The sequence below is a fragment of the Pelophylax lessonae genome (assembly GCF_965119305.1).
Source record: "Pelophylax lessonae genome assembly, chromosome: 11".
NCBI lineage: Eukaryota > Metazoa > Chordata > Amphibia > Anura > Ranidae > Pelophylax > Pelophylax lessonae.
This window is the reverse complement of record NC_138778.1, coordinates 176,059,566-176,075,737: the sequence shown is the minus strand read 5'-3', so window position 1 is coordinate 176,075,737 and position 16,172 is coordinate 176,059,566.

Genomic DNA, 16,172 nt, shown 5'->3' with positions numbered 1-16,172 from the left:
CCCTGTCATCAGGGGTGATGGGGTCCCTGTCCCCAGATGAGAAAGGGTCCCTGTCCCCAGGTGAGAAGGGCTCCCTGTCCCAAAGTGAGAGGGGGTCCCTGTCTCCAAGGGAGATGGGGTCCCTGTCCCCAGTGGGGGTGGGGAGGGGGTGGGGTTCCTGTCCCCAGGTGAAAGGGGCCCCTGTCCATAGGTGAGAAGGGGTCCCTGTCCCAAGGGCTGATGGGGTCCCTATCCCCAGGGGAGATGGAGTCCCTGTCCCCAGGGGAGATGGGTTCCCCAGGTGAAAATGGGTCCCTGTCCCCAGGTGTGATAGGGTCCCTGTCCCCAGGTGAGAAGGGGTCCCTGTTCCCAAATGAAAAATTAACTCCAGCAGCTCCTGTCCTCATTCAGCCCTGCCATTGTCCAATGAAAAAGGAGAGTATTGAAAATGCCCGCGGGTCGGTTGCACATGTGCGCCGACGGGCTGAACATTTAGCGAAGGCGGGCCGTTTGCGGCTCGCGGGCCATAGTTTGCCGACCCCCTGCTCTACTCTATGGGCCCTCCGATCCAATCCGCCCAGACGGAAGGGGACGGATCCCCTTCTGTTTTTTTAGCGGATCGCAATGGAGGTAGGTGGATGTAAACGGACACAAGTCCATTTGCATTTACTGCTACATAGAGATGAATCGAGGGTCTGATTGGGTCTGCCTGGAAAACAGCCTAAGGTTGCTTTTACACTGATGGGCTGCGATTTACCTACACGGTGGGTGCAGCGCAGTGAACCTGTGAATTTTCTGCGGGTTAGCTGCACTTTGCCATAGACTTTTATTATACCCTGCAGGTGTGGTGCACTGCATTCAGGAGTTTTTGGTGCTCTTTCAGAAAGAGCACTAAACCCGCAGGTAACAGGAGTCACTGGTGCACCTGCGGATCAGTTTGAAAGCAGCCTAGTAACCACTGCACAAGAGATATGCCCATATACACTGTGATTTTAGAATATAAACTGGCCTTTAGTAATAATCTTTCATTCAGGAATCTCCCCTATTACAGGTATTGCTAGCTGTCGCTGTCCCAGGCGGATTGCAATTGGTATGACTCCACCTGTGACAGGAGATGGTGCTATACAGGAAGCACTAGCTTATCCGGCTCTTCTCCCTCCACAGCTGTGCTTCATCTAGCACTGGCTCCATTCAGAACACTAATCCTCTGGGATGGTGGGTCGGGAACCCGCAATCTGGGCTTACTGTCCCGCCATCCCAGAACAGCAGGTTGCAGGCCACATTAGAGGGCTCCGTAGCCAAATGCGACCCGTGGGCCAGTGGTTGGGCACCTCTGCTGTATACCATTTTCCCAAATGAATAATGGATCAGTTTCAAAGTTTTCTGAAGATCCTGCCAGTAACAGCACAATGTGTTCCAGGCTGACAACACTAATGCCCCATACACACGTGCAGATTATCTGCAGACTTTTGTCTGCAGACTTACCAAAACCATATAATATGAGGTCAAACCTAAACACTTTCAATTTGTATGCAATCCGGCAGGCCCTTGCACTACATAGAAAAGGTAAGTCTGCAGACAAAAGTCTGCAGATAATCTGCACATGTGTACGGGGCATAAGCCATCGCCTCGCAATTAGCAGCGACGTTGTCATCCTGTCGCGCCAGTTCCCTTACTTGGCCATTGTGGTGCCTATCTGGAGTCCAACAGCTAACTGGAGGAGTGCACACTGCAGGTTAACAACGCTGCTGTTAATTGCAAGGCCATGGTTTAGTGATGTCAGCCTGCAACAGGAAGTGCTGATACTGGAAGGATCTTCAAGTAAGAAACTTTGCAACAGATTAACAAAAATTGTTTCTTAAAGATGTTGTAAACCCACTTTATAATTTTCAGGCAATCCCCTGCATTTGATAATGCAATGTCTCCACTGTATGTGCTTTATTTAGGCTCCATTCACACCTGGGCATTTTCAGCTCCAAAAACACTCAAAAGAAACGCTTCCAAAACGCCCAACAAGTAAAACCCCATTCATTTAAATGGCCCCTGTTCACATCTGAGCGTCTTGCAAAACGCCTGTAGCTGAAAAAAGTACACGAGCTTCTTTTTGGGCTGATTACCAGCGTTTTTGATAGATGTCAATGAAAAACGCCTGAAAAAATTGCGGTAAAATCGCGGTAAAAATCGCGGTAAAATTGCGGTAAAAAACGCTACGCTCAAGTGTGAATGCAGCCTTAACAAATGCCATTGTGCACCTTCTTTCAGAGCGCCGCTCAGCACTCTCGTGACCACCCGCCAGTCCCTCTCCCAATCTGACAGATACAGCGGGAGGGGCTGAGATTCCCCTGCTGATGTTAGTCGGGAGGAGAGCGGCGGACGGTCACGTGAGCAGCACTCTGAAATAAGGTATACAATGGCATTTTTATAATAAAGCACATACAGTGGAGACATTGCATTATTTAACACTGGGGATTGCCTGAAAATTATAAAGTTATTTCAGCCGCAGGAGAGGAGGGGGCGAGCACTGGCACGAAATAACAGGCAGGGAGGGAAGGGAGAGGAGGACAGAGGAGAGCTGCGGAAGATGGAGGCACATAAACTCATCACGGTGTCAAGGCTCCAGGCAGGATCAACCAGGTAGCAGAACCAGGCAGGATCAACAAGGTATTTTAGATGATACAAAGGGCGAAATTACACAGCACAAGCAATGTGCTGTCATTACTACTTAAAAGGAACAGGATCCATTTTTTTTTTTTTTTTTTTTTTTAGGGTAACAAACACTTTAAAGTATAACTAAAGGCAAAACTTATTTTTAGTTTTGGATAGAGTGGAGAGTTATTAGAACACAACCTTTTTTTTGCTTCACCCTCTCTAATTGTCCTGTTTACCATTATCAGTGAAAGGAAAAGAAAATCCCACATTTTGGGTTGTCCCTAGAAAAGTAGGTAATCTTCCAATGAGGACACTAGTTCTAAGAATCCCCTTAATTTGCAGGATTTCCTCTCACTTCCTGTTTAGCTATGGGACAGGAAGTGAAGAGAAATCTCTGCAATTGGACACAGATGGCAAAACAAAAAAAAATAATAAAAGAATCTGACAGGGGTTATAATTATTGCTTTATCCAAAATGAAAAAAGAAAAAAATTTCACCTTTAGTTCTACTTTAAGGAAACTGTAGGGAGGCATGATGCCTAACATACTGAAAATCAGCTTTACATACACTTAAGGTTCTGGACAGAAGAGGGTCAGAACGCCAGCAACTTTTTTTGCCTCTAATTTTTGAAGTTAAGGATCTATAGCAGGGATCCTCAAACTACGGCCCTCCAGCTGTTACCGAACTACACATCCCATGAGGCATTGTAAAACTCTGACACTAATAGACATGACTAGGCATGATGGGAATTGTAGTTTTATTTGATTTTAATTGAACTTTTATTTTGCCAGTTAATGTAAGCCTATCCCAAGACAAATATAGGGGCTTTTATTGTCTAAGAAATTATGCTTATCTGGCTGTTATGCTGTTCCACTGTCTTCAATACATTTCGTCCTTATCTGCATGCTTTTTCCAGGTTGTCACTCAAAGTACTGAAGCAAGATTACATTGCTGTTTGCCTATTGCCACTGTAAAAAATGTAGATATCAGTTTGAACATATGTAGGGTGTATGGCCTGTATTTTCCATGCGCGGGAGCCACAACTGTTGCATAATGTTCCCCATAGACATGTATTATAGAATTTGTACTTGCCTTTACATGCAAATGCCTATAAATGTAATTTTCCAAACTCAAAACTTTGCGTTCAGAAAATTACAACCACACACATCATCAACAGGACAGGAAGTGAGGGGAAATTGCACCAGATACCATTAAAAACCTGACAGCAGTTCTCATCCTCCTCTTTATAAAACAAGAAAATAAGGTTTTGGTAAAACACACTTTAAAACATTGGACCATCACTGGGAAAGTGTTAAAAACCCTTCTGGAAAAAAACACTTTCTGGCAGGACCCCCTCCTAGTGGAATCCTTCAGGGCAGAACCCTTCCTGGTGTAACTCCTTCAGGCAGTGGTGTATTTAGGTTTTGTGCTGCCCTAGGCCTGACTAAGTTTGTGCACCCCATAATTTAAATATCTCCCGCCCCTTCCTGTAATGGCCACACCTCTTCCTGTTTATGACCCGCCCTGTCATCTGTACACCGCAGACCACAACCACAGTCTATCTGTGCCCATCAGCATAGCCTTATCAGTTCCCATAAGTTCCCATCAGTGCAGCCTCATCAGTGCAGCATATTAGTGTGGCCTCATCAGTGGCCATCAGTACAGCCCCATCAGTGGCAACCAGTGTAGCCTATCAGTGCCCATTAGTGCAGCCTATCATACTGGCAGGTAGCACTGTGACTGCTTTATCGGGGTGCCAGACTGATTTGCCTCCTGGACCCTGCCCTCTGGCCCAATTCGCCCTATAATCCTGGCACTAAACTAAAAGTGTTGCGCAAGCCGGCGGGGACCGTTTTCATGTGGGAGCCGGGAGGAGGCTGTTTTTTTTTTTTATTGCGGTGAGCAGCTTTTTTTGCTGCCCCCCCTACAAAGTGCCGCCCTAGGCCTGGGCCTTGTCGGCCTAGGCCAAGATACAGCACTGCCTTCAGGGCAGGACCCCATCTGAGCAGAATACCATCTGTATAATACTTACTGTAATTTTCTTTTCCTGGTGCCCATCCATGGCAGCATACTGAACCCACCCAGTTCATTCCTAGTGATGTACAAGGAATGGGCTGTTATGTGGGTGTTAACTTTGTATAGCTATGCACTGGTCCTGTAGGCAGAAGTGGCGGGAGGCTACTATCACATGTGTGTTGCCATGGATAGGCACCAGGAAAATAAAATTACTGATACAATTTTCTGTTATCCTCCTCTTCCAAGTCCTAGATGCTGGGTCCCCCATTAAGCTAGAATCCAAACAGGGAAGACCGCTCCAGGTGAGACTGGGATCAGGTGCTGGTCGGATCCGCAATCCAGGATAGCTTCAAACAAAAGGAATGACCGCACTTCCGATAAATTTCAAAGAAAGGAGTGTCTTTATTCCACATCAATCGAATTGGCAAATACAAATACACGCTGTGAGTGCAGGACAACCGGTGGACGCGTTTCACGACTGGATATGTCGCTTATTCATCATGATGAATAAGCGACATATCCAGTCGTGAAACGCGTCCACCGGTTGTCCTGCACTCACAGCGTGTATTTGTATTTGCCAATTCGATTGATGTGGAATAAAGACACTCCTTTCTTTGAAATTTATCGGAAGTGCGGTCCCCCATTAAGCTGACTGGGCGCCTAAAGCAAGCAAGGGTTTGCCCTCATCCCAAACTGAATATCAAAAAGAAAGGAGCCGACCCCACTCCATCACCAGGTCCTTCCCAAGTAAAGCTTTGTTGTTTCAGACAAGCATCACCAAGTCCGCCAGGACCTCCTCCTCTGACACATTTCACCCAAAACATGGGCGAAATGATCCTCACCAAGTTTTGAGTGATACACGTCAGTGGAGGGGGACTATGGGGGGCTTTGTGTTTCTTAGTCGGAACAATAAAGCTTCCCTTACAATGATTTTGCCGTGTGTCACCAGCTTCTTTATTTAGGATCTATAGACATCTCAACAATGGGAACCATGGACTCTTCCTGTGTTTGGTCAGGTGAAGAAGTTATTTGACCCAATGCACATTAGCTCTAACCAGACTCACTGTTAATGTATTCATTCAGATTTTATAAGCACATTTACATTCATTTATTCACATGACTTATCAGGGAGTCACGTGACATCATAAGCTGCTTTTGTAACTCGAATTTCTGGTCTGAGCTTGTCTCGTCTGCGGTAAACATATTTCTTCATCCCCAATGGGGCGATGGGTTTACTAATCATATCTGCATGGCTAGATCCAAATTGAGCTTTCTAGGTTAATAATGCAGTAAAAGAAATGTAGAACACCGCGTGTCTGTATATCAAGTCAGTTCAGTTCCCAAAATGGAAGGCGTGTAGACGGTAAATGGCGGCAGGACATTAGGAAATAATCATCATGCCGAAACATGCTCTAGAAGCATGCACACTGACAAAATGTTTCTGCAAGTCAAAAACACTATCCTAAAGCCCAACTCTAACTCTTTTTGTTTTATAATGGGAAAGGGTTAGAACCTCTGTCAGGTTTTCCCTATTTAAGAGAGGAAGGGGAAGTCATGGCAAATCCCTCCAATAGGGACACCAATAAAAATACATTTTTTATAGAGTGGGGAATGGAAGGCTGACCATATATACCATAAAAGTCAATCAGTCCTGTTTGAGTCTGGCCATGGACATTAGATGGCAGAGAGAGACCAGTCATGGATCATTTAAAGCTGAATTCCTGCCTTCCCCTCAGTTGTACTGGCTGTTATCCTATACTGGAATTGCTTACTTTTGATCTCACTATCAGCTTCCCCCCTCCCCTCTCCTGCTGGGGATGTGTCAGGATGGAGAGCGGGGAAATGACATTTACTGCCCCCTGCCTTTTCCAAATGAACAAAGTCAGTGATCGGTATCAATCACTGACTCTGTCCATTCATAACTGAAGCATAGTAAACTATGAATGAATGGGAAGCTCGGTGCAGAGCTATTCCTGTCCATTCATTCTGTGCAGCTCAGGCTGCAGAAATGGAGACTGAGGCTGTGTGCTCAATCTCCTTTCTCTGGCTCAAAGGTGAAACATCAGAGGTCTGTTTAGACCCCTGATATTTCACTGAAGCAGGGCCGGACTGGGAATAAAATTCAGCCCTGGAAAAAATGTCATACCAGCCCCATAGCATTATTATACCGGCCCAACAATAGCGGCCGTGTCTTAAAGCGGCCACAATAGCGGCCGCGTCTTAAAGCGGCCACAATTTTAAAGCGGCCCCAGGGCCGGCGGCCCACCAGGAAATTTCCCGGTATCCCGGTAGGCCAGTCCGGCCCTGCACTGAAGCCCCCATTGGGGTTCCTAAAAATTTGTAAAAAAACAAAAACAAATAAATAATAATATAATTGTAGAAAAATAAAATAGTAAACAAAAAATACTGACACCAGTAGTGGAACTACCAGGGTTTCAAAGGTAGCACTTGCAACTGAGCCCTGGTGTTCCACCACCAGGCTCAGAGGGAAGGACCCCAGGCCTGGAGAGGGGGGAGCGGGGGTCAGAGGAGCCCTCCATGGTTACTTGCACTTGGGCCCTGAATGTTCTAATTACGCCTCTGGCTTGGGTTCAGATTCTTCAAAGGTCCTAATGTTGATGTACAGCTGATCAAGGTATAGGAACCTGGGGCCTAGATGTTATTATTTTAGGAGTTTTTGTGGAAGCTTGAATTCCAAGATGATAGGGTCTTCTCTACAGGACGGGAGAAAAATCCTTTTTACTTTGGATATACAGTAGATCAAATGAGAAAAGTTACCTATTAACAGAGGTCATACTACCACTGACACAGAGTGTATATTCAGTTAAACATTTTGCAATGCAGGATTTACCTGAACATTGAAACAGGTGAATGTATACCACGTTTTTAGGTGATTACGGCCAATATAAAACATTTTTATGTAGCTGTTTATTGTCTGCAATGAAATGACTGTGTATTGTGATGTATATACATTTTTGGGTGTTGCGCTCCTGTTTAAAGAGTAGGTTCCATTAAAAAAAAATCCTTACTTACTGTAAGCTAATCCCTCCTTAAGTCTCCACTTACCTCTTTAGGACTCCTTGCCTGTGTCATGTTTTTAGCCTTCCAGCTTGTTGTGCTGCACGCAGCTGTGCAGTAACTTCCTATGTACTTTAATGTTTAGACCCCTAGGATGCCTAGCAATTGCACCCAAGGACTAGACGACACTAGCCTAGGTGCAAACTGCAACTCTTTTTTGAAAGTTCACACAGAATTTATACCACAGAAAATCACATACGAGCTTGATCACATTATCCTAAACAATGCAAACTTTAAACAGAATAAAAGTGTCTGTGCAGGTGTCAGTAGACACAATAAATGAAATATCATGTAAAACAGGAATAAATTGGTAAGATCAACATATATAAAAAATAAATATTGTATCACAGTGATATAAAAAGTGCAATCAAGTGGTATATATATAAAAAACACAATTAAAATGTGTATATAAAAACCATAGGGCAATATAAAGTGCCAAGTGATAAATGATGCTAGATCATGTGCAAAAAGTAGCAGTGTAGAAAGTACAGAGAAATTGCAATAAGTGCAATTTAGGCTCCATGTACACGGGACGTTGTTAAAAGTCCCTTTGAATGCTGGAATTTTTAGGACGTTTGAAACGTCCGTTTGTTTGCGTTTGTACCCGCATTTAGCGGGCGTTTAGCAGCGTTTGCGGGCTTTTGCGTTTAGAAGCGTTCCTAGAGGTCAAAAAAATTATTCCCCTTTAAAATGGAAAAACGCGAACGCTAAACGCGGGTCATCGCGTTCAGACGCGTTCGGACGCGTTTGTGCATTTGAAACGCCGGGAAACACACGTTCGAACGCAAATAATTGCGTTCTAAAAACAGTCCCTGAACGCAACTGCCTGGAAATGACTGTAAACAACCCTGTGTACATGGACAGATAAGATAAAATGTAGGTGGGTTCAGGGGCTTCTGAAAAAAACGCCCAACTGCTCCTAAACGGCCATTTCCAGCGTCCCGTGTACATGGAGCCTTAGTGTAAAATAATGTATAGTCACTGATTGTAGAGATATATATTTATATGGTGCTAATAACGAAAGATAATTACAAATCAGAGAATAAAAGTGCAAAATAGTGCAATAATGTGCAAAAAAAAAAAAAAAAACAATAAATATTAAAGTGACTGATTAAAAATCCAAATAACCAGTATAAGTGTTCAGAAATAGTCCAAATCCAAAAGAAAGATCCAGAGAAAATCGGAGTACGAATAAAAAGGATCGGTGAATAGATGCAAATAAGATTGCAGGTGACCCCGTGGTGGGCAACCGGCGAGGTGAGGGGAAATCCCACTAGTAAATAACCTACTAACCAGATGTACCCACCCCACACAGGGGTATAGGGCGGGTATTAGGATATGGATAGAACTCCTTCCCTTCGCTCCTATCTTCTTGGTGGGTCAGGGGGAATATTAGAAGCCGTCCCTGGGGGTCCCGGATGTCACCAGAGAAAAACCGGATCTTTAGGTCCTCTCCAATAGGAATGGTGGTATATCCGGAATTTCGTAGGTAAGGGCTGGCCACTCAACAGTGGAATATACAGGGCAAAAAAAATGCTCGATAGTGTGATACTGTATGACTAATTTTATTATTTAGTATATAAAAGCTGGGTACTCACAGTGTAACAGTTGCATCATTTCCGGTTCCGACTATCTGGTGGAACGCAGTGCGTTCCAAGATGCTATATCCACGCTGTTTTTATCTGTTACACTGTGAGTACCCAGCTTTTATATACTAAATAATAAAATTAGTCATACAGTATCACACTATCGAGCATTTTTTTTGCCCTGTATATTCCACTGTTGAGTGGCCAGCCCTTACCTATGAAATTCCGGATATACCACCATTCCTATTGGAGAGGACCTAAAGATCCGGTTTTCCTCTGGTGACATCCGGGACCCCCAGGGACGGCTTCTAATATTCCCCCTGACCCACCAAGAAGATAGGAGCGAAGGGAAGGAGTTCTATCCATATCCTAATACCCGCCCTATACCCCTGTGTGGGGTGGGTACATCTGGTTAGTAGGTTATTTACTAGTGGGATTTCCCCTCACCTCGCCAGTTGCCCACCACGGGGTCACCTGCAATCTTATTTGCATTTATTCACCGATCCTTTTTATTCGTACTCCGATTTTCTCTGGATCTTTCTTTTGGATTTGGACTATTTCTGAAGACTTATACTGGTTATTTGGATTTTTAATCAGTCACTTTAATATTTATTGTTTTGGTTTTTTTTTGCACATTATTGCACTATTTTGCACTTTTATTCTCTGATTTGTAATTATCTTTCGCTATTAGCACCATATAAATATATATCTCTACAATCAGTGACTATACATTATTTTACACTAAATTGCACTTATTGCAATTTCTCTGTACTTTCTACACTGCTACTTTTTGCACATGATCTAGCATCATTTATCACTTGGCACTTTATATTGCCCTATGGTTTTTATATACACGATTTAATTGTGTTTTTTATATATATACCACTTGATTGCACTTTTTATATCACTGTGATACAATATTTATTTTTTATATATGTTGATCTTACCAATTTATTCCTGTTTTACATGATATTTCATTTATTGTGTCTACTGACACCAGCACAGACACTTTTATTTATATCCACCTACACCACGTTGTGATAATATTTTAGTAAGGCAGCGCCAATTACCCAATTTTTTCCACATACCTCTAATACAGTCTTTTGATTGTAGTTCAGGGTAGGCTGCAGCCTAACTACTTCTGATCAGTGGCGGCCGGTGCATAGGGGGCGCCAGGGCGCCGCCCCCCCTGAAAAAAGGAAGAAAAAAAAAAAAGATAAAAAAAAAAAAAAAGATTGCAAAACGAGCAATAAAGTTTGAAAAAAAAAAAAAATTGCGTTCGCCGCCGCCGCCGCCAGCCGATGTGGAGGGGGTGGGGGGGTGGGGTTACCACCCAGAAGAGGCGCCGATTGGCTGCCTTCTGGGGGGCGTGGGGGGCGTAACCTGGGCGCAAGGCAGATTCCTTGGAAACCCCCACTTCGTGGATTCCTGGCTGTGATTGGTCCAGCCTCCAGCCTGGACCAATCACAGCATCCAGGACATCCAACGCTGACCCCGCTGACGTCACTCGCAGCAGTGGACCGGACCGCGGGCGATGGAGTCGGGTGGACACCGGACGGGAGTGTCGGCGGCACCGGAGAGGAGACCAGACCACCGGAGGTCATCTGCTGGAAGAAGACATCACCACCGGTGAGTCCTCGTGGTCCTCCTGTCCTGTCAGTCCTCCATGACCATCCATCCAGCTTTTCCACCGCCATCCCCCTCTGCTCTGCCTCATCCCATGAGTCATGGGATGAGGCAGAGCAGAGGGGGATGGCGGTGGAAAGGCTGGATGAATGGATGGATGGTCATGGGATGAGGCAGAGCAGAGGGGGATGGCGGTGGAAAGGCTGGATGGATGGTCATCATGGGCCATGACCATCCATCCATCCATCCATCCATCCAGCCTTTCCACCGCCATCCCCCTCTGCTCTGCCTCATCCCATGACCATCCCTCCCACCGCCATCCCTTTGCTTGATCCCATCTCTCCCACCACCATCCCTCTGCCTGATCCCATCTCTCCCACTGCCATACCTCTGCAGGGGGCATGTACGCTGGTCACTACATTGAAAGGGGGCATGTACGCTGGTCACTGCATTGAAAGGGGGCATGTATGCTGGTCACTACATTGAAAGGGGGCATGTACGCTGGTCACTACATTGAAAGGGGGCATGTACGCTGGTCACTACATTGAAAGGGGGCATGTACGCTGGTCACTGCATTGAAAGGGGGCATGTATGCTGGTCACTACATTGAAAGGGGGCATGTATGCTGGTCACTACATTGAAAGGGGGCATGTATGCTGGTCACTACATTGAAAGGGGGCATGTACGCTGGTCACTACATTGAAAGGGGGCATGTACGCTGGTCACTGCATTGAAAGGGGGCATGTATACTGGTCACTGCATTGAAAGGGGGCATGTATGCTGGTCACTACATTGAAAGGGGGCATGTATACTGGTCACTACATTGAAAGGGGGCATGTACGCTGGTCACTACATTGAAAGGGGGCATGTACGCTGGTCACTGCATTGAAAGGGGGCATGTACGCTGGTCACTACATTGAAAGGGGGCATGTACGCTGGTCACTACATTGAAAGGGGGCATGTACGCTGGTCACTACATTGAAAGGGGGCATGTACGCTGGTCACTACATTGAAAGGGGGCATGTACGCTGGTCACTGCATTGAAAGGGGGCATGTACGCTGGTCACTGCATTGAAAGGGGGCATGTACGCTGGTCACTGCATTGAAAGGGGGCATGTACTGTGTGGTCTGTGCTAGGGGGTCTGTACTGTGGGGTTTGTACAAGGGGCCTGTACTGTGGGGTTTGTGCCACTCTGTCAGTGTATCCCATAATAGGGCCCCTGCTCCCTATTATGGGATATACTAGTACTGATGGAGCCCTTAATATGTGATATATTGGGAGAATTGGTTCACGCAAGCAAAATACAGGGGACAAAATGGGTGGGGTCTATAAGGGGTGTGGCTTCTGAGAAATGGGAGGGGCCAAAATAGAAGGGCGGGGTCTTGCGCCCCCCCATCTTAAAACTTCACCAGCCGCCACTGCTTCTGATATATATCCGTTTGATATCCATAAGCGCGGAACTCACTCTCTCTTAAACTTTAAACAGAATTGTCATCAATACATCTAATAGAACATCTAATGAGCAACTAGCAGCTAACAGTGATGTAATCAAAAAGCAATCTAATCAACAGCTAACTAACCAGTAAGCTAATTAACAGCTATGCCCCTAGACAAGCCTTGATTAATCACATCATCTTCTCACTGAGTTTCAAGTTGGCAGAGACCACCATGACTTCCTCGACTGTTAAATGGGGTAATACCATGTCATCTTGCACTATATAACAGGACATCTTGTAGCTCCCTCAAATGCCAGGGCCCATAGACAAAAGGCAAGTGGCTACCCTGCAGTCCCCTCACAGGTACCATTGAGCTATTGGCTCATCTAAGTCTATGGCAGGTAACAACCAAAAATTAAAGTATACCCTTAGGAATCTTACTGACCCCTGCCTTTTCGCATTCGAGGGGCAGGACAGCTACCAAACACGACCCAATGAAGTGAATAGGCCAGACTGCAACCTCTTTTGAACCATGTGCAATGTGTACGCTCAGTCGCCCAATGCTCAAAAAGTCACCGGGATATTAGACCCCATTTACACCTGAGAGTTTTCCGCCTGTTTCTCTACGCTTGCCTCCGAGCAACATTCACATGTGTGTGCTCAGTTGCCCTATGCTCAAAAAGTAAACCAGGGACATTAGGCACCATTTTCACCTGAACGGTTTTCCGCCTGTCTCTGTAATCTTGCCTCCGCCCAACATTCAGACGTGTACGCTCAATCACCTTACGCTCAAAAAGTACACCAGGGACATTAGGCCCCATTTACACCTCATCGTTCTTCCGCCTGTTTCCCTATGCTTTCCTCCGCCCAACATTCACACGTGTAGGCTCAGTCGCCCGACGCTCAAAAAGTAGACCAGGGATATTAGGCCCCATTAAGGCCTCGTATGCACACGGGGCGTTAGAAAAAACGAGCTGCAAAGCCACTGCCAATGCCAGGAAAAAATGGCTGTAAAAATGCACCTTTAGTAGTTTTTTTAGAATTGGCCCCCCCAAAATCCATACCAGACCCTTATCCAAGCATGCAGCCCAGCAGGTCAAGAAAGGGGGGGGACTTATGGTGACGTCACCGGATGAGCACGCCCCATGGCTATATGAGAAACAGTAGAGAGCGGAGCTGGCATAATGAGGAGAGACAGCATTGAAGGAGGACAGGGTCAGCTGCGGAGAAGACAGCAGCGACGGAGAAGACCAGGGGAAGAAGACTGAAAGGAGAACACTGGAGGGAAAACCAGGAGAAGATTTTTAATAAAGGACTTGTCAAAATTGTCTTTTTTTTTTTAAATTTACATTACACTGCCTTTTTTGGGGTGAATGGGTAGTTGTACAATGTACCACATATTAATTTACATGGGGGGGCGGGATCTTGGGGTCCCCTTCCTAAAGGGGGCCTCCAGATTCCAATAAGCCCCCTGCCCACAGACCCCCACAAACACCGCACAGGATTGTTGGGTAGAGGCCCTTGTCCCCATCAACATGAGGACAGGGTGCTTTGGAGTGGGGGGCGCAGAGGCCTACTGCCCTAAAGCACCCACACCCCCCATGTTGAGGGCGTGTGGCCTGGTTTGATCCAGGGGGGGGGTGCTCGCTAGTCCGCCCTCTCCTCTTTCCTTACCTGCTGGGCTGCATGCTCGGATAAGGTCCTGGTATGGATTTTGGGGGGGACCCCCCACCCCACAACCCCACCCCCCCTTTTTTTTTTCATTTTGGCATGGGGTTCCCTTTCAAGAGCCATACCAGACTCAAATACGCCATTATTTTTTAAATTTTGGCGTGGGGATCCCCTTCAAAATCCCCAGACCGCAAGTCGAGCCACAAGTCTGATCATGATCAAACCAATGGGCTGAAATTCGGATCAGTTGAGATAGCTCTCATAGAGAACCATTTATTTTGACATGTCAAAAAAAAAAAACGCTTGATGCGGCTTAGCGCTGTTTCTTAACGTTTACATGACTTTACAAGCAGTTACAAGCATTTGGCGTTTGAATGCTGGTAGTACATTGTACACGTACACATAAGATAACATTTAGGAGAGTTCAGGGGCTGCTGAAAAAAATGCCAAACTGCTCCAAAATGTGAGTTTAGCCGCTGCAGTGTGCGTGAGGCCTTACACCTGAGAGTTTTTCCACCTGTTTTCCTATGCTTGCCTCCGCCCAACATTCACATGCGTACGCTCAGTCGCCCTATGTTCAAAAAGTACACCAGGGACATTAGGCCCCATTTACACCTGAGTGTTTTTGTGCCTGTTTCCCTACACTTGCCTCCGTCCAACATTCATAAGTTTGCACTCCACCTGTCTCTGAACCCTTGCCTCCACCCAACATTCAGAAGTGTACGCTTAGTCACCCGATGCTCAAAAAGTACACCAGGGATTTTAGGCCCCATTTACACCTGAGCTTTTTTCTGCCTGTCTCTGTACGCTTGCCTCCGCCCAAAATTCACATGTCTACGCTCAATCGCCCCAATTCTCAAAAAGTACACCAGGGACATTAGACCCTATTTACACCTCAGCGTTTTTCTGCCTGTCTCTGTATGCTTACCTCCACCCAACGTTCAGACATGAGCATTCAGTCGCTCTATGCTCAAAAACTACACCAGGGACATTGGGCCCCATTTACACCTGAGCGGTTTGCAGGTCAAAGTTTTAAGGCGACGTTACACGGATGACTAGCACTGAGGCAAAGGACAGCTGCAGGAATCTCCTGATCGCCACAGCTGTTTCTGCCACCTGTTAGAGGCCAGCTGTGATCACCGAGCCCCGTACCGTCCACTGATGGTTCAGACGTATGTGAAAATGAATGGCGCTTGTGCATGCTTGTGACTAAAATATTTGAGGACAGACGCAGCCAGATAATTATCAATTTTGCCAACATAAGGGCAGCCCCTGTATTCATCCAGCCAAAGCTTTTGTCATGTATATACAGTGGGTACGTAAAGTATTCAGACCCCCTTACATTTTTCACTCTTTGTTATATTGCAGCCATTTGCTAAAATCATTTAAGTTCATTCTTCTTCCTCATGAATGTACACATAGCACCCCATACTGACAGAAAAACACAGAATTGTTGACATTGTTGCAGATTTATTAAAAAAGGAAAAAACTGAAATATCACATGGTCCTAAGTATTCAGACCCTTTGCTGTGACACTCATATATTTAACTCAGGTGCTTTCCATTTCTTCTGATCATCCTTGAGATGGTTCTACACCTTCATTTGAGTCCAGCTGTGTTTGATTATACTGATTGGACTTGATTAGGAAAGCCACACACCTGTCTATATAAGACCTTCCAGATCACAATGCATGTCAGAGCAAATGAGAATCATGAGGTCAAAGGAACTGCCTGAAGAGCTCAGAGACAGAATTGTGGCAAGGCACAGATCTGGCCAAGGTTACAAAAAGATTTCTGCTGCACTTAAGGTTCCTAAGAGCACAGTGGCCTTCATAATCCTCAAATGGAAGACGTTTGGGACGACCAGAACCCTTCCTAGAGCTGGCCGTCCGGCCAAACTGAGCTATCGGGGGAGAAGAGCCTTGGTGAGAGAGGTAAAGAAGAACCCAAAGATCACTGTGGCTGAGCTCCAGAGATGCAGTCAGGAGATGGGAGAAAGTTGTAGAAAGTCAACCATCACTGCAGCCCTCCACCAGTCGGGGCTTTATGGCAGAGTGGCCCGACGGAAGCCTCTCCTCAGTGTAAGACACATGAAAGCCCGCATGGAGTTTGGTAAAAAACACCTGAAGGA